The 26594-nt window shown below is 37.6% G+C and overlaps 2 long non-coding RNA genes across 9 annotated transcripts in view; one reads left to right on the top strand and one right to left on the bottom strand.

Annotated features, from left to right (window-relative positions):
• The window catches only part of LOC144293040 (uncharacterized), a 48611-nt gene that overhangs the window by 1446 nt on the left and 20571 nt on the right, over nt 1–26594 (top strand). For 3 of the 8 annotated variants that reach the window (XR_013360489.1, XR_013360494.1, XR_013360495.1), the window contains exons 2-5: nt 9340–9429; nt 10747–10917; nt 25284–25388; nt 25733–25844. This is a non-coding gene — a long non-coding RNA (uncharacterized LOC144293040). Of the gene's footprint in view, nt 1–9339; nt 9430–10746; nt 11032–24330; nt 24360–25283; nt 25389–25682; nt 25845–26594 lie in introns of those variants that run through there. The other 5 variants (XR_013360491.1, XR_013360492.1, XR_013360493.1 and 2 more) reach the window with 5 other exon arrangements.
• LOC144293043 (uncharacterized) lies at nt 888–26185 on the bottom strand. The gene is made up of 4 exons (XR_013360515.1): nt 25821–26185; nt 6914–7035; nt 3634–3764; nt 888–1318 (listed from the first exon to the last, which is right to left on the bottom strand). It is a non-coding gene; the product is annotated as an uncharacterized LOC144293043 (long non-coding RNA).

The raw sequence follows: 26594 nt of genomic DNA, 5'->3' as shown, positions 1-26594 counted from the left end.
ATCCCATCAAGTGCCCCCCTCAGTGCCCGTCACCCAGTCATGCCCACCCCCTGCCCACCTCCCCTTCCACCACCCCTAGTTCATTTCCCAGAGTTAGGAGTCTCTCATGTTCTGTCTCCCTTTCTGATATTTCCCACTCATTTTTTCTCTTTTCCTCTTCTTTTTTTTTAGTTCATGAGAGACACAGAGAGAAAGACAGAGACATAGGCAGAGCCCGATGTGGAAGTCTATCCCAGGACCCTGGGATTATGCCCTGAGCTGAAGGTAGATGCTCAACCATTGAGGCACCCAGGCATCCCTGGAAAGTCTATTAACAGTGCCAACACTTTGGGGGAGTGATTTAAGTCCTTTGAGTTTACCCAAAGGTTATTTAAAAATATATGGGCAAGATATGTATTATTAGAAGAGCCCTTCGCGGTTCTCTTGTGCTCCTACACATCTTGCTGTGTTATGCCAAGAGGACAACAGCTACCACTCTATCCAGGCCATTTCTCAGGCTTGTGAGTAAGGCAGATGACCTTTAAGGATGAGGTAATGTCTCCTGGGGAAAGAGCAGGCTTTCTTACTGCAGGAATAGAAGTGGATTCCCTAAACTTGTGTACACAGCATCCATCTGGGTCCATGGAATTGCTGCTGTGGGGTTTGGGGCCCAGGAGAACCAGTGCATAGGATGATGCCCAGAAGTTTTATGTCTTTTGCTGGCTTCCATTGCATAGTACTTGGCTTATTTCTGTGCCGGCAAATGGGATAAAATCAATCCCAAACCTGAAACTTAAAGCAGCATTGTTTAGTAAAAATAATGAAACTAAGTGGCCTCCAAAGAGAATTGATTAATTATGGTACAAACATAGAAAAAGTACGGTGCAGACATTTAAAACTACCTCAGTTTGTATCTTTATTGACATGGAGACAATGTTAACAGTATATTTTTGAGAAAAAAATCAGGTAACTAAGATGTGTATAGAAAACCTACCTTTATATAAATACATATTTCAGTCATATGCATAAAATTTCTGGTTGGTTCTATACAAAAGAAATGTCAACTGCAGCTTTCTCTAGATGGTAGACTTAAGAATGAGTTTTACTTTCTTACATGCATGGTTTACTATTTTCTGTAGTGAACATGAATTACTTGTGTAACAAAATAATATTAATTGAAAGAAATGAACTGCTAGACAAAAAAGAATGTGATAAAATACTTGTTCTTGAAACAAACTGTGAACAAGTAATATGCAAATACAGAGGAAAAGTGCAAATAGAAGTAGGGCTCCTGAAAGGACACAGCTTTTCATGTGGTACAGATGATAATCCACAGAGCCTGAAAGAGGAGAAATACCTTTATTAGACACTAAATCTACCTAGGGACTCCTGGGTGGCTCAGTGGTTGAGCATCTGCCTTCAGCTCAAGGCGTGGTCCCGAAGTCCGAGGATTGAGTCCTGCCTTGGGCTCCCCAAGGAGCCTTCTTCTCCCTCTGGCTATGTCTCTGCCTTTCTCTCTATGTATCTCATGAATAAATAAATAAAATCTTTTTTTAAACAAATAAAATCTACCTAACTATGCCTAGTGTTTTAATGGGTATTGAGACAATCTGTCTTAGCTATTGTGAATAATGACACAATCAACATGGGATTGGAAACATCTTGTCAATATCCTGTTTTCACTTCCTTTGGATAAATACCCAGAAGTGGGATTGCTCGATCATATGGTAGTTCTCATTTAATTTTTTTGAGGAACCTCCATACTGTTTTTCATGGTGGTTGCACCAATTCATACTCCTACTAACGGTACATGAGGGTTATCTTTTCCACATCCTCACCAACACTTGTTATCTCATCTTTTTGGTAACAACCATTCTAACAAGTGTCAGGTGATATCTCATTATGGTTTTGATTTACATTTCCCTGATGATTAGTGATATTGAGTACCCTTTAATATACCTATTGACCATCAGTTTTTTTAAAAAAATGCTTATTTAGCTCCTCTGCCCGTTTTTAAATTGGATTTTTGAATTTTTGCTGTTGAGTTGTAAAAGTTCTTATGCCTTTTTATAATATTTTAGATATTAACCCCTTATCAGATAATATGATTTGCAAATATTTTCTCCTGTCCTGTAGGTTACCTTTTCATTTTTTTGAGTTTCCTTTGTTGTACAGAAACTTTGATGTTTATTGTGGCATTATTCACGATAGCTAAGATGAGGAAACAACATGAGTGTCCCTCAATGGATAAATGGATAAAGAAGATGTGATATATGTATACAACGGAGTATTATTCAACCATGAGAAAGAAGGAAATCCTGCTATTTGAGACAACATGGATAGAATTTGAGGGCATTATACTAAGTAAAATAAACTAGAGAAAAACAAATACTTCATGGTATCACTTACATGTAGAATCCTGAAAAAGTAAAAAGAAAGAATTGAAGGTAGAAGAGTGATTGCTAGGGGCTAAGGTGAAGAATGGGGGAAATACGGAGGGATTGGTAAAAGACTACAAATTTTTAGCTATAAAATGAATAAGGTCTAAGGATTTAATGTAAAATGATGAATACACTTGATAACAATGCATTGTACAATTGAAATTTATTATGAAAGTAGACCTTAAATGTTTTCACCAAAAGAAGGGGAAGGAGGGAGGGGAATGATAGATATTTTAATTAGGTAGGAGGAGTCCTTTCAGAATGTACACAAATCACCAAGGTATACACTTTAAATATCTTACAATTTTATATGTCGATTATACCCCAACAAAGCTGAAATTTAACAAAAAGACAATCTGTCACATCTATGAGTTGGACCATAATTTATACCCGAAGTTTGAGGTCAGCCCTCAATCTCATTGATTCATCTCCATACGTATACATTTTGAATCTCTTAGGTCCCTCCATTCCCCCTCTTCTCACTGCTCCAGGCTGAATATCAGTCCTCCTCATTATTTTCCTGGATATCACCATAATCTTTGAACTGATCTTTGAACAGATTTCACATCTCTCTGGACTATCTGTAACGGCTGACACATGATTAAGACAACGTATCAGAGAATGTCACTCCTTTGCCTCAAATGCTTCCATGCCTCTCAAATACCAACAAAATGGTCCAGTAGGCAAGGCCCACAGTAATTTGCTCCAGCTGGTTCACCCACCATTCTTTCCTGTCCTCTTTGCCCAACTCTCCAGACTCATTTATTTCTTGCCCCTTCCTTACTGAATGCCCTCACCCTGATCCTGTCAGGCAAATGCTTGTTTGAGGATTCAGCTGTTGTACGAAGTATGTCATAATTACTTCCCCAAGTTGAATTCCCTCCATGGAGTCCCAACTAGATCATATGCAAATTAGTCAGGTACTTGCCATCCTTTGCTTTTGTTTCATACTTTTCTTTCCCATTGGTCTGTGAGCTCTTTGAGGGAAGAGTATATCTTAATCACATTTATATTATCAACATCTAGTCCTATATCTGACACAAAAGAGAGTATCTATGCATAAACTAAAAACTTAAGAGTTTGACTTCAGTCATACTCAGAAAACCTTTATTCTGAAAGTTCCAAGTTAAGAACCCCTCATGACAGACTCTGAATGTGTTGCCATCAATATTTTGCTGCCCCGAAAGGAATAAAGTGGATGGATGATTCCTACCTGCAAAGAATGTTGCTTTGAGAACAGTCATGTCTGTCGGTCATAGGGCAGCCCCTTCTGCTGCCACTGGAGAGAGAACATCTTGGGAATGTCCACATCTCTGGGAAGAGAGCCAGCAGGAAGAACTGACACTGCAAAGCATATGCCATTTATAAGATTATCATGGGGAACTGAACATATTAAAATACTTCACAGCTTTTCCTATAATTTATTAATAAATATTCAAGAACAGAAACAGATGTGAACTTCGGCAAATCAAAGCAGACATAGAAAAAACAAATAAAAGCCTTTAGACATGACTGATCTAATAGGATGTGGGACTGAATCTGGATATCAGGTTTCTATATTCCATTTAAAATTTCTCACTTGGACTAGGACTCTGAAAGACCAAATGTGAATTTAGAATTTTCTTTATTTCTTCAGTAAGATTCCTTACCTTAATCAGGGCATAATAAAGTGTTTACCGCAAGGTCAAAATGTTGAGACAGACCCTATAACATGGTAGGATTTGATAAGCCATTTCTAACATGAATATTTTTGCCAAGAAAGGCTCTGGAACAACCAGCAATGGTGGAGTTTACAGAGCTATTTCATAAATCACAAGCAGGACAAGCCATCCTTTCATTAAGGTTTTTTCCCCTCCTGATACTCCTAGTAACCTGAGTTGGCCTCATTCAGCTGGTTAGAGGAATTAGAACAAAAGCATAACCTAGTGTCTTCTGGAAGAGACTGGGCCTTGGGAGCTCACCCAGCATCATCCACTTAGCTAAAAGCAGGCCTTCTGGACACTTGGGTCACAGGGGCTCAGGAGGAGGGTTCTGAAAGGTCTATAGGAAAGGACATGACTTGCAGTAAGGGTCAGCACGTGTCCTGCAGTAGGCCTACCCTAGACCTCCACAAATGTAGCCTTAGCCTTTTTGTTGCTTGAGGCTCTGCTTCAGAGAACTCTTTTGCTCCTCTTCCTTTCTTTCTTTTTTTCAGCAACTCTATACATTACTCAGTGCTCATCAAGATAAGTGTACTCTATATCATCCATCCCCCCATCCATCACCCCTCTAACAATCACCAGTTTGTTCTCTGTATTTGAGAGTGTTTTTCTTTTTTTTTTTTTTTTTCATTTGGCTGTTTTTCCTTTGTTTTGTTGTTGTTATTCTTTGTTTTATCTCTTAAATTTCACATATGCCTAAAATCATACAGTATTTGTCTTACTCTGACTTAGTTCACTTAGCGTTATACCCTCTAGGTCCATCCATGTTGCCACACATGGCAATATCTCATTCTTTTACAGCAGGTGGTATTTCATTGTGTGTGTGTACATCTCTATATATCTCTATAGGTCACATCTTCTTTATCTATTCCTCTATCAGTGGACACTGGAAGTGCTTCCATACCCTGGACACTATAAACAATGCTGCAATAAACATAGACATGCATATGTTTTTTGCAATTCATATTTTCATTTTCTTTGGGCAAATACCCAGTAGTACATATCTTAAAAATTTTATTTATTTATTTATAGTTTATATATATTTTTATTTTTAAGTTTTTGAAGAAACTCTACTGTTTTCCACAGTGGCCACATGGGTTTGCATTCTGCTAACAGTGCATGAGGGTTAATTTTTCTCTGTCTCCTCATCAACACTTGTTATTTCTTGTATTTTTTATTTTAGCCATTCTGACAGGTGTAAGATGACATCTCATTGTGGTTTTGATTTGCATTTCCCTGATGATTAGTGATGTTGAGCATCTTTTCATATGTCTGTTGGTCACATTTATGTCCTCTTTAGAAAAATATCTAGTTGAGTCCTCTGCCCATTTTTAAGCAGATTATTTGGAGTCTTTCAGTGTTGAATTCATAAGTTATTTATATATTTTGGATACCTTTATTGAATATATCATTTGCAAATATCTTCTCCCATTCAGTAGACTGCTTTTGATTACTCTATCTTGTCTTATTAATCACTAAGCCCTATGTCCTCTCCATACCCTTAGCCAACCTAGGCTTTTTTGTCTTGTGATCAGCATGACTTCTTTTTCCACAGTCCCAAGAGAACTTTGTGTTATTTGATGTCTCTTCTGGCTTCAGAAGCTGACTCTCACCTCTGAACTGTCAGATCAAGGTTGGAAATTAATGTGTGGACACCACATTGCATCAGTTTCTCTGCTCCCCAGGGCTAGAACCACCCACCAAATTACATACATAGAGGAAGCATAATAAACTGATGGTGATTTATTCTGCCCAGCCCAAGTCTAAGTTTAGCCCTGATAATAGGATGAGGTTGTCTTGAAGTAGTTCTCACAGTTGACTAGGCAAATGCAGTTCCATTATTCAATTCAAAGTCATGAGTTGGTTCAGTCTGTGACTTAGTCTATGGATTTTATAAATGGTGTGTTGTATAAAGGGATTATTTCCTAAATATTTCAGAGATATCTAGATCATCTCATTTCTTTCTAGTTTTGCAAAAGTATGTAAATAAGACTCAAATATATGGACAAAAGAAGGAATTTGTTTCAATCCTTATCCTGGAGTGATAGAAAGAGTATGTTTTTCATTTGGAAATTTCCTTAGGTTCGTGAAAGAAGAAAAGAAAAATGGGCAGGTTACATAGAAACTTATTAAATATCAGGATACCTGGGTGGCTCAGTGGTTAAGTATCTGCCTTTGGCTCAGGGCGTGATCCTGGAATCCCAGCATCGAGTCCCATATCAGGTTCCCTGCATGGAGCCTGCTTCTCCCTCTGCCTGAATCTCTCTCTCTCTGTCTTTCATTAATAAATTAATAAAACCTTAAAAAAGAAACTTATTAAGTATCATCTGTTATTAAAATTATGCTCTACAGATTGGAAATATCCATCATATTTAGTTTTTCTTCATTGATTTCAGTATTAGGCTCTATATTAGGGAAGAAATAGTGAAAGAGTGACTTTTGGTGGTTTTTGTATGTATTTCTATATAAGAAATCACTGTTTTATTTCCAGTAATTCCTAGAATTTGAGAAAGGACGTTCAAAGCTACTTAGCCAGAATTTAAACAAGTACATAATCAACATCATTTTGATTGAGGGTGAGAGTATGTGAGATTAGGAAATGGGAGGGAGGTTATTTTATTTTAATTGCTTGGGTGTGGGACGATCTGGTTATCAGTTTCCTATGAAATGTACTCTGTGCTGAGGGGTTCTATGCTCATCTTCGTCATTAAATCAAGATCCTGTGATTCTCTCATTACTTACACATGAACTTAGTGACTTACAATAACACTTCGTGATCCAATCTCAACTTACTCTTTTCCAGCTGTGACAAGGATAACATCCCTGCCCCAAGGAGCCTGGCGGCACCTTTCCTACGCCAGTGAGATTTTACTCTGGCCCATACAGAAGCAGCAGCTATTGGGCAGCACAGGATTCTGTAGTAATGGGAGAGAAAGCACATGGCATGTCAGTTGCCACCCCATCTGGGGAACAGAAGGGATCTTCTGAGTAACTCCTAGGTTGTGCTTTATAGATACTGAGGTCAGAGAAGGATGTGTTTGGTCATGTCCCAGGGTCATATGCTGGTAATCATCAAATATACATCTCTCTGAATAGGGGACAAGGAGCTAATTTAAACAGCCTCTAGAACAATTTCACATGCTTCCTCTCCAAGCTCTTTCAACCAAACTGAATCTTTTTCACATCTATTGCTCTATGTTTAGCCAAGATTTTAATCACACCTTAATAGAGTTCTTAACTTCCGAAAAGGCATAAGAGGACAATCCACAACCAGAAAGAGAATATTGCTATCATCACTAATTTATGTTTTTGTTTGTGTTTTAGATTTTATTTATTTACTCATGAGAAACACAAAGACAGAGACATAGGCAGAGGGAGAAACAGGCTCCCTGGGGGAAGCCTGATGTGGGACTCTAACCACAGGACCCCGAGATCATGACCTGAGCCAAAGGCAGGTAGATGTTCAACCACTGAGCCACCCAGGTGCCTCAGGATCACTAATATATGTTTAGAAGGTAATGCAAAACAGGTTTGTTTATTAGTTTTCAATTTTCCCATTATTGTAGAATCCTTCTCTTGAGTCCTCTCTCTCCTGGTCTCCCTTCATCATCTTTTTTCCTACTTACCTCCTCCCAGAACCCTGGCTCCCAACCAGTTGTCCCATTTAGTTTAACCACCTCTAGAAACTCTATCAAATCTATAGAGTCCTGTTTATCCTTGGAAGTAGCTTTAGGTTCCTCATAATTAAAATGCACATGACAAAACTTTGTCTTGATAATATTATCTACTTCTTATTGCACAGCCTTGTTCTTCTGTGTAAACCTGATTTCTATTCTCTGAGTAATTTAAAAAAGAAATTTCCTGACTGGGAGATGGATGGAGCAGAAAAGAAGAGAGTTATGGGGGAAAAGACAAAGGAGAAGAATCTTGTGTTGTGGTATTAAAAATTAGGCCATTACCATGACTAAAGTCTCACAACTTTTTGGATTTTCAACCAACTGTCTTCTTTCAGTCATGGTATCTGCAAATTAGTGAGGTTCAGCTAATGTAAATAACTTACATTTTTATTTGCAATTATCCATTTTAAAATGAAGGATTCAATCTCTGGTAGTAGCTGCATAGGTCAATTCTCTGTCAGTTTTTCCAAAAGGGGCTAAATTATATTTCAGAAATAGAATTGACGAATTCTTGGAACTTAAATCAATCAAAACACAAAAGTACTTTTTATTTTGTTTATTTTCGCTGAATATATACTTTAAAAGAAACACCATACGCAACTAATTAATATGATTCATAGAGTTGTCATTAGAAATTGGTCAATGATCATGATGAAGTAAAACAACCTTTATTTTGAAAATTATCAAACATTGCTCTTTTTATTGTTATTATTTTCTGCCTCTTTTCTCAGATTAATTGATGTTTGGTAAGATTAAAATGAATGAATTAATGAAGAAATAAAAAAAAGAAAAGCAGGGAAAATGATTAAAGAATGTAAATACACAGGCCACATAAGCTAGTTGCAAACATTAAATTTGGTTCTAAGTCTTCTGGCAACCGAAGTGAAACAAGGGAAATATGGACTATTACACAGTTCTTAATATTAGATAAGAAGAAACACACTAGTTCCTTAGGAAAGCAAATGTACTTTTTATGTTAATTTCTCAAGGAAATCACACTGATGGGGCCTCATACAGGAAACACTGATTGAGGTCACATAGTATATTCAACTGGAGTTCTTTAGGGAAGGACACCATGGGGAGCCTCCCTTAAAAATCCAGGGCACAAAGTAAAAGGCCACTTAAATTAGGCAAATTTTAAGTCCAAATGTGAAGATATCTGAGAGTCCAGCTTGACTCGAGGCATGAATAGAGTACTTAACTTTTAGACAACTCTTTTGTTGTCCTTGAGACAAGGTTAAGAAGACATTTCCTATCTTCAAAACAACAAAGAATACTAGATAGAATATGAAAACTTTTCTGAAAACTCCTAATACCATTTGTTCAATTCAGTACTCAGAGGGCTGAGAGGCATCTCAGGTAAAGGATAAACAGTTGCTCTTGACAAGTCCCAGATAGGTCTCCTGTTGATGGTCTTAATCAGGCTAGATAAGGAAGTCAGCTTCCTGAAAATGCACAATCTAAACCTACATTCGACATCTTTTCAAAGGATCAAAATGTTGCTATGTTTGACCTTCTATCTTGATTTGGAACTGTTTCTAGATCATCTAGATGTGAATGCCCTGCCAGAATGAAGAGAAAAAGCACACAGTGATGGTTCTTTATAACAAAGTGACTAGGATATTGATATATGTAAGTGTAAGTAAAATACTGATTATGTAAGTAATGTTTCCCCATATTTATTCCATAGAGAGTCATTTAACATTATTAAATTTGTATGCAAATAACTTTGGAAAGAAGTATTTTATTTAATTTAACACAGCTCTTCTTAAGGAGTGCAACATGAAAACATTCTTCCTAGTACAAATTGGCTCCAGGTAAGTTATGAAAACATATCCTGCTGTTCAGGTTTCTGGAGACAATTATTTTCATTCCTAAAAGCATAGAAATGAAATTGGTGTTAAAAAGCTATCTAACTGTGGTCTAATATCCAAGCAAACAATGCATTAGTTGCATTGGGAAGAGTAAAAATCAGAAAACATCTCTGTCTCATTGGAAAGCAGATTTGGGATAGGATATGTTCTTGTTCAGTGAGCTGAGGAACTTGGTGACAGTCTCCACTTGGGCAGCCAACAATACTTTTAATTTGCCAAAAATGTCTCTTACTTCTGGGTAAAAAAAAAGTAAAATATTTGAAAATAAAATCAGCATAATGCATACACGTGGGAATAATTCACATAATATTTAGGTAAATTTTGAAATGGTATAATTCAGAAGAGAGAACTTGTGAAAGCACAGTTGGATCTGTGCTGTATCCCTATTTATTGAAATTCCCAGGAAAGGTACAGTTGATGCTTAAAATACAGTCCCTTTGGTTTGGTCAGCTTCTTCTTTGCCCTCATTCTAAGGGCAGGATACGAGAAATACACTCATCTCCAGATGATACACCTGGAAACCAGCCTAAAAGAGAGATACATAGATTTGAAAATAAACAGGCTGGGGCTGATTAGGATAGAAAAGTTTCCAGAAGCTGATCCACGACACTCCTATCTAATAAGCACATTGGATTCTGCTGTATTCCTTATCAAAAGTCAACTTAGAGCCATTGTGTGATCAGTCCAGGAAAGGCAAAATAAACCACCTATTTCCCATTGAATTGCATACTATTTTAATGACATTAATGAGGACTTTTCAACTTAGAATTCTTTACTAGTACTGCCAGTGTGCTGCCTGCCTAGGCAAAACTCACTATTTTCTTGAGTTAGTTTTTGTTGTTGTTATTGTTGTGTATGATTTGTTTTTGAAGGGATCCCTATAGTAGGCGTTGAGAATCTTGGAGAGTCTATTGAACTATTGATATCACTCAATCTTATACATATAGAGACATAAATTGTCCACTTGAGGAAAGGAGACAGCAAGCACCTTACCTCTGCTCTATCTTAGGCTTTGACTGCATTTGAAGCAAATAAAGAAAAAATGGATTTTCTGAGTTCTTCCCTCCCTTTTCAGCAATAAAAGGTGGGAGATAAAGTCTAATCCAACAGAATCCAAGGCCATGGAGCGGAGTGACTGATAACAAAGAAGATAAGAAAGAAACAGATGACAGAGTCCTGGAAACATCATGGCGTCCTCAATGAAGGAGTCTTTGGTTTCACTCCCTCACTCCTTTGAGGGGGTAGGGTAGGTTTCTGTGTGTGAACCCATCTGTCTCAGTGCCTTCTCTTGGAGAGTGCCCATGTGTAGACAAGAAGTTCAGCCTTCAATAAACAATTAACTTGGACTTGGTAAACTTTACTGCAGTTTGAAATCATCCAAGATTATTCAAGTATTTCAAAATATATTGAATTAACTATGTAATTTAAAGTGATCTGCTATGGATGGGGAAGAGGAGAATTCACATCTAGTTATAGTCTCATGATAGTGTTATTTCATATCATCTGTGTGTACACAGCATTTTCCCCCTTCTTAAGAGAGTATCCCAATCTTTCAAGAATAAAAATTTGACTTCAAAAATCCTTATGGTAATACTTTTCAGATATGTCTGTTCAGGTAAGTTATCATATCACCAGTGACATTTGGGGTTGCTGTTGAACACTCACTGCCACATATATATGTTTGTGGACTGATGTATTAAAGTTCTGGAAGAGAAGTAATATGCTGGTATGCTAGGATATATTACAAAAACATAAAATGACATGTAGTACTAAAGATTCTATTTGAAAAAAGATATCTAGAGGCATGAGAAAGGTTGGAAGAAGAAAAAGTGAAAAAGATACTTCAAACTTTTCCACATTGACATGCCATATATTTGTCATGTCATATTTCTCTTTAGAAATATATTTTTAGTGCCACCAAAGTGCAGGTCTCTGAATTTCCAACATCTTTTAGATTCATGGAGCATTCAAAAGTATTTACAGTTTCTGGAATGCTTATATATTGTGCAAAATCTACTCTGGTTTCAAATGTTCTTGTTTGGACTTGGAAGCAAAATGGAGCATCCTTCTAATGGCACTAATGGGACTCTCTTTGCGAATACTGATGTCATTTACGTTCAGTGACGGCTGCAAGAATAAACCTGTGTGGGAACAAAAGACTGACATGAACGTAAGATATATATTTGTCAAGTCTCAGTTTCAAAAAATAACTGCAGAGACCACTATGAGAAACAACTCTGAAGCATGAAGTGCAAATGATGTGCTATGCCCTTTTGTGGGTAGTTGTTCTTTTCCACTTCACAAATGGCTCTGAATCTAATGTTCATCATTGGCAGTTGGGCAATGTAGCATCAAAGGTTTCTGGGGGAGCAGGGTTATTGCCAGATTTGACACTAAATCTGTTTGTGGGTTACATTTCAGTGCAAGTTACATGAATCATGGAATGATGGAGAAAGTCGTCTATTAAATATTGCTTTAGTAATCTATCTTGCAACCACTTTGGAACACAACCACAGGTCGCAAATTATTTTTTTTAAAGAGATAGCTGTGCTAGTATTTTCATGCATAGAGGAAATGGCATGATTATAACAAATAGATAACTAAACTGTAAAAATTATTTTCTGTCATTCTGCTACTTATGCAATGATAAGCATGATATGCATGAGAGCCTCCAAGACAGCTATGAAATTTCTTTGTAGAAGCAAACCAGCCTAAGGGTATGTCTTGTGTTTTGCTAAACACAGAATAAGAGAGAATTAGTCATTTCTTTGTTGTCTTCAAAATGGCAATGGAGGCTTCATTAGCTAAAGGAGAGAGGCTGTCCTGCTGCATACTGGATAGGACAAAGGCTCAAGCATTCCTGCTGATAATCTGTGATTTCACCAAGAAACTGCTGACTGAAGGCTAAAGCAAAATTGTAAACTGCCTACTTGAGAGTTGATTGACAACATCTCTCAAGGCATATAGAGAAGCCCTTGGCAAAGAATGATAAACAGGCATTTAAGATTTAAGGAACTTTCTTTCTAGTAATTAGTGGACTGTTTAACCTCATTGTGCAGAAAATTCAGTATCCACACATGACAAAGAATATAGGCTTTCTATAATTAGTTTAGGAAAACCATTAACAACATCAAGAACAATAACAAAGGGACACCTGGGTGCCTCAGTGGTTGAACACCTCCCTTCAGCCTAGCGTGTGATCCTGGAATCCCAGGATTGAGTCCCACATCCGGCTCCCTGCATGGAGCCTGCTTCTCCCTCTGCCTGTCTCTGTATCTCTCTGTATCTCTCATGAAAAAATAAACAAAATCTTTTTTTAAAAAAGAACAATAACAAAAAATAGCAATAACAAATTCTGTGAAGGGGATAGAATTAGACTTCCAGAGTTGACACATTATATTATTTAAAAAGTCCATTTTTCTTTTTTTTTTTTATGATAGTCATACAGAGAGAGAGAGAGAGAGGCAGAGACACAGGCAGAGACACAGGCAGAGGGAGAAGCAGGCTCCATGCATCGGGAGACCGACGTGGGATTCGATTCCGGGTCTCCAGGATCGCGCCCTGGGCCAAAGGCAGGTGCCAAACCGCTGCACCACACAGGGATCCCAAAAAGTCCATTTTTCAACAAAAAATATGAGATATTCAAAGAAATAGGTATAGCTCATCCACAGGAACAGAAGTCATCAGTGGAACTTGTGAGGAAGCCCAGACATTGAACTTACTAGAAAACAGCTTTAAATGAGATAATTTAAGTATGCTCTTACAACTAAAGGAAATCACATCTAAAAAAATAAAAGTATGAGAATGATGTCTCATCAACTAACTGTAGAATATCGATGAAGATAGAAACTATAAAAATAACCAAATAGAAATTTTGGAGTTGAAAAATACAATAACTGAAAGGAAAAAATTACTAGAAGGGAGCAGCAACAGATTTGAGCCAGTAACAGGAAGAATTAGCAAACTTGAAGATAGGTTAGCTGAGATATCAAATCTGTAGGACAGAAAGAAGAAAGAGTGAAGTAAAACAGAATCTCAAGAGACCTATCAGATACCATCAAGATGGTAGAATGACAGTCTCAGAAGGAGAGGAGAGAAAGGGGTAGAAAGAATATTTGAAGATATAATTTATGAAAACTTTCCAAATTTGATGCAAAGTGTTAATTTACATATCCATGAAATTCCAAATAGGATAAATTCAGAGATCTGATCAAAATACATCATAATCAAACTGGTAAAAGCCCAAAACAAAAAGAAAATCTTGAAAGTAGCAAGAAAGAAGCAATATATCCTATACTAGGAAGAATCATGAATGATATTAATAGCTAATTTCTCATTAAAAACCATGAAGACTAGAAGACATTGGGATAACATTCACAAAGCACAGAAAGAAGATGAGGGTTCTATATCTAGCAGCTTTTGTTCTTAAAAATAATATTAAAGAAGAAATGAAGACATTTCCAGATAAACAAAGCTGAAAGAATGTCTCACTAGCAAATCTGCCTTACAAGAGATACTAAACAGAACTTTTTAGGATAAAATAAAAGGACATTAGAGAATAAGTCAAATTCACATGAAGTAAAGAATCCTAGTAAGGATAAGCATGTAGGTGAATATAGAAGATAGTACAAATGTATTTTTTATTTATAACACTTTTTTCTCCTTTCTTATTTAAAAGAAAATTACATAAAGAATATGTCTTTATTTATATCAGATGATATATACAGATTTAATTTTAGAAAAATAATAAAAGGAAAAGAGGAGGAGGAATGTTTTTGTATATTATTTGAATTAGTTGGTATTTATCCAAATGAGACTGTGAAAAATTAAAATGTTAATGATAATCCCAAACACTGAGACAATAACTAAAAGAAAATAGCAAAATAAATGACAAGACAATTAAAATGATACATTAGATCATGTTTAACACAAAAGAAGGCATTAATGGAGGAATAGAGAAACCAAAAAGATATCAGATGTATAAAAACAAAAAGCAAAACAGCAGATGTACCTTATTGGCAATTATACTAAATGTAAATGGATAGTGCTCGCTTCAGCAGCACATATACTAAATGTAAATGGATTAACCACTCCAATCAAAGGCAAAGATTTGAAAAGGAAAGTCTAACTATATGCTGTCTACAAAACACACTTTAATAAACCAAATTGAATGAAAGTAAAAGGCTAGAAAAAGATATATTAGCCAAACAGTAATCAGAAGAGAACTATAATAGATATTCTAATAACAGAAAAAATAAACTCTAAGAAAAAACTTCTGCTAGAGACAAAGAATGAAACTTTTATAATGATAAAAGGACCAATTTATCAAGGAGGCATAATTGTTATAAACATATGTGTACCTAATATCAGAGCCCTAGGATACATGAAGCAAAAACTTACAGAAATGACAGAAAAAATACACAATTCAACACTAAGGATTGGGGACTTTAATACAGCTCTTTCAATGATGGTTAGAACAGCTACAAAGAATAATGAGAAAATAGAATATTTTGTAACACTATAAACTGACTAGATCAATAGACATCTATAGACTCCACCTAACAACAGCAGAATGCACATTACTCTCACATGTACATAGATAATTCTCCAGAATGGATGATTTGAGGCCATATAATGAGTATCAAAAATGTAATATAATTGAAATGATACAAAAGAATATTCCATACAGTGATATGAAATTAGAAATAAATAGCAGAAAGAAATTTGGAAAATGTATGAAATGTGAAACTCAAACAAATGATCAATAGGTCAAAAGAAGGAAATCACAGAGGAAATTAGAGATACTTTTTAGATGAATAGGGGGCACCTGGGTGGCTCAGTCAGTTAAGTGTCCAACTTTTTATTTCAGTTCAGGTCATAATCGCAGGGTCATGATATCAAGCCCTGCTTGGACTGGGAATGGAGCCTGCTCAAGATTATCTCTCCCTCTCCTTCTATTCCCCCACCTGGCACTTGTGCATACCCATACACACACATACACTCTCTCTCTAAAAAAATAACAAAAACAAAAAAGAAAGAAAATACTTTGAGATGAATGAAAACCAAAACATAAGATTCCAGTTATGGAATGAATAAATCACAGCAATACAAGGCACAGCATATGGAATATAGTCAATGATATTGTAACAGTGTTGAATGGTGACAGATGGTAGCTACACTTGTGGTGAGCATAGCATAACATTAAAGAAGTTGAATCCTTATTTTGTATACCTGAAACTAATGTAGAACTGTGTGTCAATTATACTGAAATAATTTTTTAAAAAATACATCTCAAAATATATGAGGTGCAGCTAAAGCTGTATAGAAGGGAAATGTATGGCTCTAAAATACATATATTAAAAAGGAAGAAAGTCTCACATTAATAACCTTATATTCCATCTTAAGAAACTAGGAAAATAAGAGCAAACTAAGCTAAAACAAGAAAGAGAAAAAATAATAAAGATTAGAAATTAAATAAATGAAATAGAGAATAGAAGAACATTAGAGAAAGCCAATGAAACCAAAAAAGTTGGTTCTTTGAAAAAGATCGACAATTATAATAAATCTTTAGCTAGAGTTCAAATTATTAAAATCAGGAATGAAAGAAGATACAGTAAAACTGATCTTAGAAAAATAAAAAATGATTTTAAGGGAACGCTGTAAGCAATTGTATGCCAACTTGTAAGATCACCTACATAAAATGAGCAAATTTCTAAAAAGATATAAACTACCAAAACTGACTCAAGAAGAAAGAAAATCTGACTATACCTATAACAAGTTAGGAGATTGAATTAGTAATAAAAAATCTTACCACAAAAAAAAAAGTCCAGACACAAATTGCTTCTGTGGTGAATTCTATGAAAATTTAAAGAATTAGGGATGCCTGGGTGGCTCAGCGGTTGAACCTCTGCCTTTGGTTCAGGTCATGATCCCAGAGTCCTGGGATCGAGTCCAGCATCGGGCTCCCTGCATGGAGCCTGCTTCTTCTCCCTCTGCCTATGTCTCTGCCTCTCTCTCTCTTTATCTTTGTGTCTCTCATGAATAAATAAACAAAATCGTTTTTAAAATTTTAAAGAATTAATAATACTTCACAAACTCTTTGAAAAAATGGAGGACAAGAAAAGATTTAACAACTTAATCTATGAGGCCAGCATTCCTGTTTCCAAACTCAGGCAGACATCACAAGAAAGGAAAACACTCTAGTACTATTCCTTATAAATGTAGATGTAAAAATCTTAAAGAAAATATCAGTAACCCCAATGTAGCAACATGTAGAATGAATTATACATCATGACCAAGTGGAATTTATCCCAAGAACACAAGGTTGGTTAAACATACAGAATTTAATCCATGCACTGTACCATATGAATAAAATAAAGGACAAAAAACATATGATCATTTCCATAGTAAAGGCATTTGACAATATCCAACATCTTCTATGATTAAAAAACACTCAACTAAGAATAGAAGTGAAGTTCCTATCCTGATAAATGGCATCTATGAAAAAATCACAAGACTGAAAGCTTTCAGGCTAATCTTAGGATTAAGAAAGGATGTCTGCTTTTTACCCTTCTATTCTACAACATACTGGAGACTTAGTCAAGGAAGTTAGGGAAGCAAAATAAATAAAAGACATCTAGATTGGAAAGGAAGGAGTAAAACTATTTCTACTTGTATATGACATGATCTTCTATATAGAAAGCCTATGGAATCCACACATACAGAAAAAAGGCTAGTATTAATAAACAAGTTTAACAAGTTTGCAAGACAGGACGATGTACAAAATTAATTGTATTTCTGTACATTATTTTCCTGTTACAAAATATATTTCTCACATAGAGAGTTTGCACAAGATCTCCTCAGCCACAAGGTCTAAACAATTATACTTTCAGGCACTGTAGAGACATTTAGGTTTGCAAGAGACCCAGAAGCTCTATTGAAATGAATCAATCCTGCCACACTGCTGAATTGCTGTATGAGTTCTAGCAATCTTGGGATGGAGTCTTTTGAGTTTTCTATGTACAGTATCATGTCATCTGTGAAGAGGGAGAGTTTGACTTTTCTTTGCCAATTTGAATGCCTTTTATTTCTTTTTGTTGCCTGATTGCTGAGGCCAGGACTCCTAGTACTATGTTGAATAGCAGTGGTGAGAGTGGACATCCCTGTTGTGTTCCTGATCTTAGGGGAAAGGCTCCCAGTGTCTCCCCATTGAGAATGATATTTGCCATGGGCTTTTCATAAATGGATTTTAAGATACTGAGGAATGTTCCCTCTATCCCTACACTCTGAGAGTTTTGATCAGGAATGGCTGCTGTATTTTGTCAAATGCTTTCTCTGCATCTACTGAGAGGATCATATGGTTCTTGCTTTTTCTCTTGTTGATGTGATCCATCACGTTGATTGTTTTATGAGTGTTGAACCAACCTTGCATCCCAGGAATAAATCCCACTTGGTCATAGTGAATAATCTTCTTAATGTACTATTGGATCCTATTGGCTAGTATCTTGGTGAGAATTTTTGCATCCGAATTCTTCGGGATATTGGTCTATAATTCTCCTTTTTGGTGGGGTCTTTGCCTGGTTTTGGAATCAAGGTGATACTGGCCTCATAAAATGAGTTTGAAAGTATTCTTTCCCTTTCTATCCTTTGGAACAGCTTTAGTAGAATAGGTATTATTTCTTCTTTAAACCTTTGATAGAATTCCCCAGGGAGGCCATCTGACCCTGGACTTTTGTGTCTTGGGAGATTTTTGGTGACTGCTTCAATTTCCTCACTGGTTATTGGCCTGTTCAAGTGTTCTATTTCTTCCTGTTCCAGTTTTGGTAATTTGTGGTTTTCCAGAACTCATACAGTAATTTGGCAATGTGACAGGATACAAAATCAATGCACAGAAATCAGTGGCATTTCTATACAATAAAAATGGGACTGAAGAAAGAGAAATTAAGGAGTCAATCCCATTTTACAATTGCACCCAAAAGCATAAGATACCTAGGAATAAACCTAACACCAAAGAGGTAAAGGATCTATACCCTGAAAACTACAGAACACTTCTGAAAGAAATTGAGGAAGACACAAAGAGATGGAAAAATATTCCATGCTCATGGATTGGAAGGATTAATATTGTGAAAATGTCAATTCTGCCCAGGGCAATTTACACACTCAATGCAATCCCTATCAAAATACTACAGACTTTCTTCAGAGAGTTGGAACAAAAAATCTTAAGATTTGTGTGGAATCAGAAAAGACCCTGAATAGCCAGGGGAATATTGAAAAAGAAAACCATAGCTGGGGGCATCACAATGCCAGATTTCAGGTTGTACTACAAAGCTGTGGTCATCAAGACATTGTGGTACTGGCACAAAAACAGACACATAGATCAATGGAAAAGGATAGAGAGCCTAGAAATGGGCCCTCAACTCTATGGCCAACTAATATTCAACAAAGCAGGAAAGACTATCCACTGGAAAAAGGACAGTTTCTTCAATAAATGGTGCTGGGAAAATTGGACAACCACATGCAGAAGAATGAAACTAGACCATTCTCTTACACCAGACACAAAGATAAACTCAAAATGGATGAAATATCTAAATGTGAGACAAGATTCCATCAAAATCCTAGAGGAGAACACAGGCAACACTGTTTTTTAACTTGGCCACAGCAACTGCTTGCAAGATACATCCATGAAGGCAAGGGAAACAAAAGCAAAAATGAGCTATTGGGACTTCATCAAGATAAAAAGCTCTGCACAGCAAACGAAACAGTCAACAAAACTCAAAGACAACCTACAGAATGGGAGAAGATATTTGCAAATGACATATCAGATAAAGGGCTAGTATCCAAGATCTATAAAGAACTTATTAAACTCAACAGCAAAGAAACAAACAATCCAATCATGAAATGGGCAAAAGACACAAACAGAAATTCTACCAAATAAGGCATAGACATGGCCAACAAGCACATGAGAAAATGCTCCACATCACTTGCCATCAGTGAAATACGAATCAAAACCACAATGAGATACCACCTCATACCAGTGAGAAGAGTGAAAATTAACAAGGCAGGAAACCATAAATGTTGGAGAGGATGTGGAGAAAGGGGAACCCTCTTGCACTGTTGGTGGGAATGTGAACTGGTGCAGCCACTCAGGAAAACTGTGTGGAGGATCTTCAAAGAGTTAAAAATAGATCTGCCCTGTGACCCAGCAATTGCACTGCTGGGATTTACCCCAAAGATACAGATGCAGTGAAACAGCAGGACACCTGCACCCCAATGTTCATAGCAGCAATGTCCACAATAGCCAAATTGTGGAAGGAGCCTCAGTGTCCTTCGACAGATGGATGGATGGATAAAGAAAATGTGGTCTATGCATACAATGGAATATTACTCAGGTATCAGAAACGACGAATACCCACCATTTGCTTCAACGTGGATAGAACTGGAGGGTATTATGCTGAGTGAAGTAAGTCAATCAGAGAAGGACAATCTTTATATAGTCTCACTTATACAGGGAATATAAGAAATAGTGAAACGGATTATAGAGGAAAGGAGGGAAAATGAGTGGGAAATATCAGAGAGGGTGACAGCACATGAGAGACTCCTAACTCTGGGAAACAAACAAGGGATAGTGGAAGGGGAGGTTGGTGGGGGAATGGGGTGACTCGGTGGCTGGGTGACAGGCACTGAGGGGGGCACTTGGCGGGATGAGCACTGGGTGCTATACTATATGTTGGCAAATCGAACTTCAATAAAAATTCTTTTTAAAAAAAATGAATCAATCTTCACTACTTGACATTGAGCTCAATTTAGCATTTGGTTTCAACAGAGAGACAAACAAAAACAAAACCAGAGTGTATTAACTTGTTCAGGCTGCCATAACAAAATAATATAGACTGTCTGCCTTAATAAAACAGAAATTTGTTTCTCACAGTTCTAAAGCTGTGAAATTCAAGATCAAGGTGCCAGCCAATTCATTTCCTGGAAAGAGCTCTCTTCCTGGCTGGTAGATGGTCACCTTCTCACCATGTCTTCACACACTAGAGAGAAAATCATCAAGCTTTCTTGTGTCTATTCATATAAGGGCACTAATCTCATCATGAGGGCTCTACCCCCTGATCTCCTCTAACTCTATCTCCTATATGCCCTCTCTCCAAATGTCATCACATTGAGGGTTAGGGCCTCAGGGGGAGGTGACAAACATTCAGTCTATAACAGAAACTACTTCAATCTAGAAACTCTTTGATTAGCTTTATCCCAAGTTTTCATCTTTTCCCCCTTACCATCCTTCTGGTTTCCATCAGCAATTTCATGAAATCTCCTGATATAGTATCCATGAAGAACCCATTTATCCTTGAGGAAAGGGATTTTGTGCATGTTTGGCTAAGTAACAACACCAAACAAACTGTCCAAGACAAAGACAGTATTACTCAATTCTCAAGAGCATTTTTCTATTGATAACATTTCCATTATAAATTGAGAAATATAAGGCTCAAGAGTCTATTTTTAAAATAGTGAGGAACATGCATGGTCCTGTTTAGAAAGTATTAAACTGTATTAGATAATATTAGAACGAGCATTGGGGTGGAAAATTTAAAGTGACAGTTGGTCCAATGTTCACTTTGTTGGGCTTGACTGTTGGGCTCTATAAATTTTGTACATCAAATAAACCACCAAAGTTGCACTGTGAAGATACCATTTTCAAGGGGATAAGGAACTGTCCAATTTCCTTATCTGGACCTCTGGTTCAGCTACTTCCTCCTCTCCACTCTGATCTAGAGGTTCTTGAGTACTTTGCAAAGCACAAGCCCAAACGAACTATCCTTTGCAGTAAATTTTGGAGCTCTGAAGGCTTTGCAAAATAGAGACTGGTAACAATGTAAATGGTGCTAATATCACAAAAAAGTTTAAAGTATGCTATGGTTTTTCACAATGGTTATTTCTGGGAAGGTAATATATATCTCACTCAGATAACTGAGGGAGATGAGTGCACTGTGATTGCATTCTACTGCAGGTGCTAAAGACAAGTCAGACAAAACTCATTCCATTCCCTGAAGGGATTCAAATTGAAGGCATCATGCAGAAACCAGTCTTTACATGGGGGGAATACCACACTGGGTCATCCAATAAGAGGCCATTCTCAATGTGAATGTTGACATTTGGCTATTGTCAGAAAGCTTTACAAATTTGAATAAGAGTAAAAAGTCAAGATTCACTCAAGAAAAAGTAAAATTAAAAAAAAAAGAAAAAATAAAATTATTCCAAGAGGTAAATCAAGGGCTCCCTCTTATAACCCAGAGACATGACTAAGTTTGCAAACTGTGGCCTGCTACAGTTCTCTTCCTTCTGGAAACACAGACCACAAAGTCTTCTGGGTATAAACACTAAACTTAGAGAAACTTACATATGATGCACTAGGAGCCATGTACACAAATCTTCATAGCAGTGTAATTAACCCATGTGACTGGAAAATGGATAAATTATGATATTACCATGGCATATTATATAGCAGTAAAAATAAGCATAGTTGCACACAACAACTTGAAAGCATCTTAGCATGTGAGTGAAGAAAAAAGTACACTTTGACTTTACTACAATATCGATGATGCTGAATGAATAATTAACAGGCATCACCATCTATGTTTCCTTCCTCTGTTCTCACCACCTAAATAGATTATAAATTTCTTGGGCATGTGGACTATGCTTTATGCATGGCTGTATATTTAGCCCCAGAAGTGGTACCTCTCCCTGTTCAAGTGTGCCCTGTACTGGGTACCTAGATAAAGCAGAGAACTGAGCTCTTCAGACCCAAGCTGATGGTTGATGGGCCAATCCTCCAATCTACTGGGCAATCTTCCTATACAGTTTAAACACGGAAAACTGAAAGAACTAAGCTACCTTAGTTGAAGGGCAAATGAAGAAGTTCCTTCCCTGCAAGGAAAAGTCTCCATTCATGGTTCAGAGATCTAAGACTCAAGAATGACTCGACTGACACTGAAGAAGTAAAGTCTGGGAGAGTGACAAGGACTCACTTATAGAAGTAGAGAAGATAACTCAGAATGAGAGCAGCAACAGCAAGGAGGCAGGCAATGATGAACTGGAGACAATTGCAGATTTAGAGAATAGATTGGTGGTCCCAGAGAAGAACTTTAACCAACCAATGCTTGTACCTTGGAGAAGGACAGACTGAGGGGCCTGTGTATTTTTAATCAAGTTAGAAATTATGGCAACTATTTTCTACCTCTTTAAAGTAAAATTACTGGCTTCATTTGCATTAATGATTATCACATAATTATTGAGTGGTAACTGGCTAAATATAAATGTGCAAATGTGCTCTGAATGAATGAATGAATGAATGAATGGTTCTAGTATCACAATTTGAGTTAGATTTCTAGTCAAAACTTCTTATGACCTTGATCTTCTGATTCTCAAAGGGCATTTTTCCCACCAAATATCTCTTGCACGTAGTATCCTCAACATACAAAGTGGATCATTCTGTGGTGCCCCCCTGATAAGTTTTTTGCCAAGCAAGTTATGGTTTTTAAAACCAGGCAAGAGATCAGGATCCTAGATGGAAGCCCTGCAGGATGCACACTCTGGAACATTATTTGTCTTCTATTTCTTCTCCTTCACATTTACAGACTAAGGGATCTCCTTAAACTCTTATCATAGAGACTCCAACTGAATCTCGAATGTGTTTGCCAGACATCTACCTCTTGACCCCAGCTCCACTTTCTAACTTTCCCTGGAGCACTTATGGATTGTTCTTGCACCAGAGTGCCCGCTCTGGGTCTGTCTGGTAGAGGAGAGCCAGCCACTAATCTCCCATTGATAATTATTCATGTCGTGCCTGGTTTTGTCAAGTAGCCAAAAGCAGTAAATGCCACTAGGCACAGAGGAGAAAAGGTAGAGGGTCTAATAAGGAAACTTGTTTGGGACAAGTCAGTGACTTGTGACATTTACTACAAGGTAAATTCCATTCACCATTATCCTAAAGTTGCTAATTCCAATTTGAGGTAAGAGCCAAGGGCACCTATTTATTAATTCAAAGCTCCCTTGGTGTTTCCTTGAATACTGCTCATTTGTGAATGAAAGGAAATACACTGGTAGGTTTTTTTCCCAGAGAAGATACAGTCATGGTGGACCTGTCTACTCCGTGAGGAGAGCCAGTGTATTTTGATTTTGTTTTTTCCTTCCTTTCAAGCATGCGGGCGATTTCAGTTTTGCCTGAGGCTGCTATGTTTGGCTCCTTGGCAAGGACCAAGAACCCTGCCCTGTGAGTCAGGGTCTGACTCCTGAGGCATGACCTCTAAGGTGGGTTGCAAGAGCCACCTGATGGAGAACAAAGGTGTTCTTTTCAGATGTGCCCAACTCTTAGCAGGCACAAAGCGCTGAAGGTTTTACGCACTACTCTTCCTAATGATATCTTTCCTTGTGAATCAGGACTGGGCTCTGGTGCCTCCTCCACCAGGGAGACCAGGTGGGATGCTTTCTCCCCTAGTCAATTCTACAGAAACACTGGAGTATGTGACAATCATTTTACTAAGTCCAAAAAAGGTCCCTGGGAGACCAATTCACAATCCAATTCAGAGAAACTGTTATCTTATCATCCATGGGCCTCTCATCTCTGGAAACCCTGACAAAAAATCAATGTCTCCCTTCACAGGTATGGATAACCCTGAGGAAACAATCAAGGTGATAAGATTTTTTTTCTTCTTAACATATCTGAACTAATTAATATAAGAATACCTTGAGTCTTTTTTGAATCTGCATCTTAACTGACTCTAATATGATTTATATTAATATTTTGAATATATGTAACTTTTCCAGGTGGGAGTGAAAAAGATGGTGATATTGTATTGTAATGTTTTAAATAAGCAGCTGGGCCTGCCACCTCCTTATTGTGACACTGTCCTTTAGTGTGTCAAGAGTCTTCCCTTGCATGATAATCACACACACAGGCCCCCACACACAATTCTTCAAGGCACAGTGGACAACTTCGCTTTCCAGCTGGAACCCATGAGAGACAGGAGAATACAACTACCACTCCCAGAAGCTTGTAGTTTGGGAAGCAGCAAAGTCCTCTGCAGCAGGCTGGGAAATATGAAGGCATCTGCTGGTGCCACTCCTGCCTGGGCCTTCTCCACTGGAGAAAGTCTATAACCATACCTGGCTGTGGTGGCCATTCCTGGAGGTGAGGAGGTTGCTGCCCACACCAAATCTAGTCTCTTGGAGCCCATCTCTTCTTGAAGCCTTGAACCTGAACCCTGCCAAGTCTCAGAACAATTGTTCACCCCAATAGAAGGTTCCATCTACCCCTGCCTCTCTCTAGCCCCATTGATATTCTATTTCAGAGACCTTGTAATAGAGACTTCACCAGGACCTTTCCACCCAGAGGACTTTCAACAACTTTAAACTTTAAAAATCTAAGATTCAGGGATTCAATCTCCCTGCTTTTAGGAAGCCCCTGTAGTCCATGTGTAAATTTACCCACCACTCTTCCTAACATTGTCTTCTCTTGTAAAAAAATAAAAATTTCACCTTGCCAGAACTGCTGAAGTAAGTCTTAAAACACTACTACTTTCTGCTATGTCAGTGCATTTCCATCTGTCTCTCTAGAGAAGGGGCAATTGTGGAAGGTGTCGGTAATGCCCAACCTGCAATGGGATACATGGGCACAGAGGCTGGACCCAAGGTCACCAACCCAGGAACATTACCCTGGAGGTCAGCACCAATCTGTCTACTTCTAACCTGGGCTCATTCCTTAAAGGGGGCTCAGAGCAGGGGTACAACAGGGCTATAATTCCATAACCATCCAAATAGACATGTTTTGCATTTTTAAATAATTATCTTACAAGGCTTTCAGATAACAAAGGTACTAAGTACTTAAAGTCTGAAAGCCACTTATTTTCATTTACATCTTGGCCACATCCTCACATAGTATTTCTCCTTCTGTGTCTGATAACATCTAAGAAGTTATTCTTTCTCTTTCATCTGGGAATCTGGGGACATCCTGAGACCAAACAAGATTTGCCAGTTAACAGTCCGGGGTGCCAATTTTCCGGCAGGGCAAGCATGATGGAGGAGAAGAAATCAAACTAACTAAAGACAAGGAAAAGAAAGCCCAATTCACATTGAAACATCTGACATAAGCACCTGCAGTCACAAAGTTGCTACCAGGTAAGCTGAGTGAGAGTGTGTCCTTCCAGCCATTCATAGAGGAAAAGTCCTATCCTCTCCTTCATCCCTTTCTGTTTGGCAATATCAGTAGATACAGGGCAGGTGGCAACAAATGTGGAGCTTTCCAAAACTTCTCATGATATTCTGGTTAATCTCGTTCACAGTTATCACTTATCCTGCACATGGCATAGTTTCCTCACAGATGAGGCCAAATCAAAAAAATATTTGTTACAGCAAGGTATATACCAGATGTGGGCCCTTAGGAAGTAAGAGTGACCAATGCACCATTCTTCCACCAGAGAACATAACAGTCTAGCAGGTGTGCTAGACGTATAAACATTTTCAGTGCTAGGTCATAGTGGATGAATTCTAGAATGTATAGAAGACTGAGCTACACAGGGGACCTGTAACCCAGGAGAGGAGGTGAGAGAAGATAGTCAAGGAAGACTTCCTACAGAAGGTGATGAGTTATAGGCTGAGTTATAAAGGACAAATAGGGGACTCTGTAAGAAAAATTGTGGATAGGGACACCTGGGTAGCTTAGCAGTTGAGCATCTGCCTTTGATTCAAAGGCATGATCCTGGGGTTCCAGGATCAAGTCCCACATTGGGCTCCTCTGGAGAGCTTGCTTCTCCCTCTGCCAGTGTCTCTGCCTTTTTCTCTCTGTCTCTCATGAATAAATAGATAAAATCTTTTGTAAAAATTGTGGTTTAAGAGAGAGGCATGAGCAAAACTAATTAGTTTGCAAGA

This window comes from Canis aureus, chromosome 21 (genome assembly GCF_053574225.1).
Source record: "Canis aureus isolate CA01 chromosome 21, VMU_Caureus_v.1.0, whole genome shotgun sequence".
Lineage (NCBI taxonomy): Eukaryota > Metazoa > Chordata > Mammalia > Carnivora > Canidae > Canis > Canis aureus.
Note: the sequence above shows the minus strand (reverse complement) of the source record. Positions and strands in the feature narration are given on the sequence as shown.